The 5,833-nt window shown below is 41.0% G+C and overlaps 1 non-coding gene across 1 annotated transcript; it reads left to right on the top strand.

The window, feature by feature from the left end:
- Nucleotides 1-1,941: 1,941 nt before the first annotated feature.
- Nucleotides 1,942-2,014, top strand: TRNAG-UCC (transfer RNA glycine (anticodon UCC)). The gene has a single exon. It is a non-coding gene; the product is annotated as a tRNA-Gly (tRNA).
- Nucleotides 2,015-5,833: the final 3,819 nt, after the last annotated feature.

The raw sequence follows: 5,833 nt of genomic DNA, 5'->3' as shown, positions 1-5,833 counted from the left end.
CTAACTACAGAGGGGATGAGAAATGCAGAGGACCAAATGGAATGCTTGGTAACTCCCAATAACTCTATGGGAGCAGTTCAAAAAAACATTCTGTAGAGATATAAAAGAATGAAATGCTCATGATATGTAAGTAGAAAACTAAGCATAAATACTCTGTCTTGAATATAATTGCAGATTTGTAAAAAATATTGTATTCTTTTTAACTTAGTGCATTTTGAAAATGTTCTTCAATTAAATTGGTGACTTCTATAATAAAATTATTTTTGAAAAGTATCATTTGGCTTTGGATAGTTAATTTAAACTTCTTTTTCTCTTTATTGGTACCTAACTCAGTCAGATACTGAGTACTAGGCACTGAGGATACAGAGATGGACCTGACAGTCCTTAGCCTCAAGAAGTTCACAGTCAAATAGGGGAGAAAAATACATAAACTCAATGGTGAGGCAGCATTGGTACTGTGATGTGATAGTAGAGGTGCATACAAAGTCTATGGGGGAGCAGAGACAGGAGGAAGGCAAAGAGAAGGAGGGTTAGAGAATGCTACCAATGAGAAGATATTTGTTTTAAACTTTAAAGGGGGTGCAAGAACTTGCAACATAGGTCCCCAAAAGGTCTTGTCCTTGCTTTTGAAACCTACATTCTTTTGCTTTATTGCCTTACCTCTACCCTGGTTAGATATTGACTCATTGCCCCAAGTAACTGGCAACAAGAGTAGTTATGTGCCCTAAAGTTAGGATCTAAGATGCCTAGGATAGAGACACAAATACCAATATAGTCTTTACCCTATGCCCCACATTACATGCCTAGTCTCTAATGATATCTGCTTAACTTCATCACAAGAAAAATTTGGAGCCATAGCTTACAAGGCTTCGGCTCTTAGAAGAAGGCGCCTTTCCCCTTCCCTTGGTCCTCACTAACCAATCACCAACTTAGTTGCTGCTCCACAACTTTCTACCCTTCCCCCGCCAGGTTAACCATGACACAGTAACCTGCCAGACTACCAGTATCTCCTTTGCCCAGGTGCCTGCTACCTTGTCACTTCCACCAGAATGTGTGTACCTCAGATATCAATATCAGCCCCAAATTAACACAAATTCACTGCATTCTCTTTGGAAACAGTGATTTGAACTGCCTTTGGAGGTGATGGGTAGATAATGTCAATTCCTTTGGAGGACCTCACCACTTGAAAACCCAGCATACTCCTGGGTCAAAGATATTTTGGTGATGCCAGAGTTCTCAACTGTTCCTTACTAGACTAGAGGCCTGACTTCTGACTGGTGTCCCATTAATATTTGTCATCTTCACCAAGCACATTTACAGCCATTTCAGTGTGATGGCTTATTAAACTGGCACAATAATGATTTTTGAACACAGATTGTGTTCATAAGAAATGTGAAATTGTTTGTATCTATAATATGTGATTATCTTTAGATTGCTCATTTAGAGAAAAACATTTTGTGCTTAGCACAATGAGAGATTACCCTCTAACTCCTTACTGTTTCTAATGGTTAATGATGCAAACTAACAGTGCCCCAGAATGTCATTCATCATTTCAAGATGGATGGCATAACTGAAAAAATGTTGCCAACTTAGTAAAACACATATAAAATATTAGTTTAGGCAGCTATTGTGAAAACCAACAAAAAAGAAATGCAGTTAGATTAACAGGGACTGACTACACAGAATTTTTTGTGTGTTGATAGAGTATACATACTAAGAAAAAGTAACGCCATTGCCACAACTATTGAGTTGAGAGGTTAGTATTTCAAAAGTATTTAACAGCATACTAGCACGCGGGACCTGCTTACATTGTCCAAATGGCAGTGCAGTAAAGATTTCAAGACCAAAAAACATACAAACAGTGTGTGTGCGTGTGTGTGTGTGTGTGTGCGTGCGCGCGTGTGCGCACATGTGTGTGTATAGAACAGCTATCCAGGGAATTCCCTGATGGTCCAGTGGTTAGGACTCTGCGCTTCCCCTGCAGGGGGCCCAGGTTCAATCCCTGGTCAGGGAACTAAGATCCGGCATGCTGTGCAGTGTAGCCAAAAAATAAATAAATAAACTTAAAATAAATAAATATAGAACAGTTATCCAATAGACAACTAACAGTAATAAGCATCCATGGGCAATAATTTTCTACAATAACATAGAACATTAGGTTTCAATTTTTAAAAAACAATTTGCTTATGGAATTTTTATGGATTAAAAGTAAAGCTAAGGTTTTATTCAGTTCAGATTTAAATATAAAGAAAGGCATTATTGTAGTCTCAGGAATATGCTTCAGGTTCTTTTTTAAATCTTTCTTTTAACATCAGCAAATTATACTCTAAAGCAGAGGTTTGCAAACCACAGCCTACAGGCCAAATCCGTCCTACCACTTACTTTGACCAATAAGGTTTTAGGAGAATACAGCCATGCCCATTCTTTTATGTATTGTCTATGTGTTTTGTTTTGTTTTTCCACTTTACAATGGCAGAGTTGAGTGCTTGTGACAAAGTCCATATGGCCCACAAAGCCAAAAACATTTACTATTTGGCCCTTTACAGAAAAAGTTTGCTGGCTGGTCCCTACTTTAGGGCTGCATTGTCTAATACAGTAGCCACTAGCCACACATGACTATTTAAATTTAAATTAATGAAAATGGGGAATTCCCTGGTGGTCCAGTGGTTAGGACTCTGAGCTTCCACTGCAGGGGGTTCAATCCCTGGTTGGGGAACTAAGATCCTGCATGCCTGCTGCGTGGTGCAGCCAAAAAAGAAAATGAAATAAAATTAAAAATTCAGTTTCTTAGTCACACTAGCCACATTTCAAGTGCTCAGTAGCCACACGTGGCTAATGGCTACCATGGTGGGCAGTGCATCATTTCCATCTTGGCAGAAAGTTTCATTGGATAGCAAGGCTCAGTGATAGCCTCACTACTCAAAGTGTGATCCATGTACCAGCAGCATTGTCATTACTGGGGAACTTGTTAGAAATGCAGAATGTGGGCCCCTACTAAATCAGGAACTACTGTTTAACAAGATCCCCAGGTGATTCTTATGAACATTAATGATTGAGAAGCCAGGTCTGGGGGGGATGAGGAAGAGGGTCGATAGATGGGGAACAGATGATTTGGTAATGAGAGGAAAATGCCATCACCAGGGGGAATAAAATACAGAGAAGTCCCCCACAACAGAGACTCTGCTAGCTGTGAGACCACCCTTCCCTCAGCACCTCCCATGTGCAGGCCCCAGAAACTCGTACTGTATTTAAGGGCAGCATTCAGGCCAATGATGTCCAGAAAGGCACAGTCCTTTCAATTTTGTATTGTTGCTGTTGTTACCATCACCATTAATATAAGGCTTCTGGTGATGTCATGATCTGAGGACGGAGACACAAAATGGAAGCCTGGGAAGCCCTGAGCCTCTCTCTAGAAGAGATGCCACTTGAGACATCCCTGTGCTGAGGACTGTCTGCATACATGTGAGTTGAAAGCGGACCTTCTGGTTCCAACCAGTCTGGGATCTAGTGCTTGTGGTCAGCATGTAGTTACCATCCTCCATCTGGGTGGGGGTCTTAGTTTCTGTAGAATAATTCAAAGATATGAATCAGACTGTTATCTGTATCCCTTCAGGAGGAACTAGGAATCCTGTGATTCTATCATCCAACTAACTGCTGGGTCTACTCTTTGGAACTCAGGGAAGGCCTAGGAGACTAAAGCCTTTTTTTCTACAAACAAGAAACAGGGGACACAGAGGGGCTTTCATACCCGGGAGGACCCTGCAGAGTCCTGTCTGGTTTCAATCCCCCCTTTTCTTTGTTACTCCTCAATCTTGAGGGGAACAGGGGTGGTACAAGACAGAGAATAGAGTTTTGGAGAGGTTAATCATAAACTCGGCGGAGGAACTCGGTTTTAGGGGGATTCAGTTTCATTATGAGGAAGCAGACGTTGGTACCCATAAAGGTGGCCTGCCTGTCATAGTGGAAGGCCAGAGGAACTGTTGACCCTACAGGTGTGCTAGTGGAGGCCTCCTTTGGAGCAATGCTTTTCAACCAAGTGAACAAACCAGAATCATTGCGGGTGGGAGTGAGGATGGATAAGGGAGCAATTTGTGTGGTCTAGGAAAGCAAATTATGAAGTGATCTTCACCTATGTATTTAGAAATTTTAAATCACAATCAAGAAAATTGTTATATCTTTCTGTTTATTAAAACATGGTATGGATTATAAAACGTTAAAAGTCTCTTTTAGGTAGAGGTGGAAATGGCTCCATGGGGTTGTCTTCATGACCTTGTGCATTTAGTCTGTTCCAAGGTCTAACACTTGGCATTGAAGACTCAGAAACCTGAATGAGTCACACATGGAGAGGAGAGGTGAATCCACTCACTGCTTCAGAGTGCACTCGTGTGAATCAAGATCACAGGAATAATGTATAAAACCCAAATGCTAACTTATTAATGTACAAAGTGTGTCACAAGAATCAAATAGTTGGCACAACTAGTTCATTTTCTCCCTTTTCTCCCTATCTCTACCTGTAATTCAAAGTGTTGAATATAATACAATACAATACAATATAATATAATATAATATGATATAATATGAATGTTGATTTGTTAACATGCGGGGAGACTTACCACTGTCACAGGAACTAGATCATTTTAAGGACAGCATATTCTTTCTCTCCTTTGCAAACATATATTTGAATCCAAACCTTAAATGATTACTTTGTGATGGTTTATGGACTCAACTAAAGATAACCTTTTGTTTTTTTTTTTTTTTTTTTTTTTTTTTTGGGGCCCCTCACTGTTGTGGCCTCTCCCGGTGTGGAGCACAGGCTCCGGACGCGCAGGCTCAGCGGCCATGGTTTACGGGCCCAGCCGCTCCGCGGCATGTGGGATCTTCCCGAACCGGGGCACGGACCTGTGTCCCCTGCATCGGCAGGCGGACTCTCAACCACTGCGCCACCAGGGAAGCCCTTTTGTATTATTTTTATGGTAGGAATTGCTTGCCAAAGAAATAGGAAAACTTGCTTCTGTCATTCCTTTCACTTATTCATTCATTTCCCCAGTCATCCATCTATTCATTCATTTACTCTTTCATTCAGTGGACATAAATGTCTACCACGTGCTAGGCTCTCCCTAATAGGCATTAGGGATACAGACATGAACAAAACAGGCAAAAGCAAACAAACAAACTACATATTCACATGGGGTTAATATTTTAGGTGGACAAAAACATAAAGGGAGACAATTAAAGCGACGAAGGGAGATAGAGATTGAGGGTGAGGAGTGAAAATTTTAAACCAGTGATCAGAAAGGGCTCAAATACAAGTTTTCCCCAGAGTTTCCTTAGCTAACCAGACCCTCTCCCCTTATGAATGACACATTCCTTTTTTTGGCCACATCTCGCAGCATGCGGGCATACGGGATCCTACTTCCCTGACCAGGGATCGAACCCACATCCCCCCTGCATTGGGAGCACGGAGTCTTAACCACTGGACCACCCTGACACATTCTTTCTTTAGCAGCGTTCAGTGATGTGAGTGAAATCCTGAAACCTTAAAACCTACTCTGTCTCTTTAAGGCAATGATTTGAAACCATGACAGCAGATTAGAATCACTTGGTCCAATTAAATAAGAATCTCTTGTGGCATCAATAGTTTTTAAAAGCTCCCCAGGTGACTCTAATATGCAGCCAACGCTGAGAATCACCGTTTCAAGGTGACATTGCTTTAATCTAATATACACTGAGCTTAAAGTTTAATTCTTCAAAGGCCACCTTATTTCCTATTTTGGGGGCAACATACCTTGCTCCTCCAAATTCCTCTGTAAGAAAAGAAAATGTATTCTCTTTA

The sequence above is a fragment of the Aethalodelphis obliquidens genome, unplaced genomic scaffold (assembly GCF_003676395.1).
Source record: "Aethalodelphis obliquidens isolate GAN/ISIS:26980383/991018 unplaced genomic scaffold, ASM367639v1 scaffold110, whole genome shotgun sequence".
NCBI classification, from domain to species: Eukaryota; Metazoa; Chordata; class Mammalia; order Artiodactyla; family Delphinidae; genus Aethalodelphis; species Aethalodelphis obliquidens.
The sequence above is the reverse complement of the archived record's forward strand: the minus strand, read 5'-3'. Positions and strand labels throughout refer to the sequence as shown.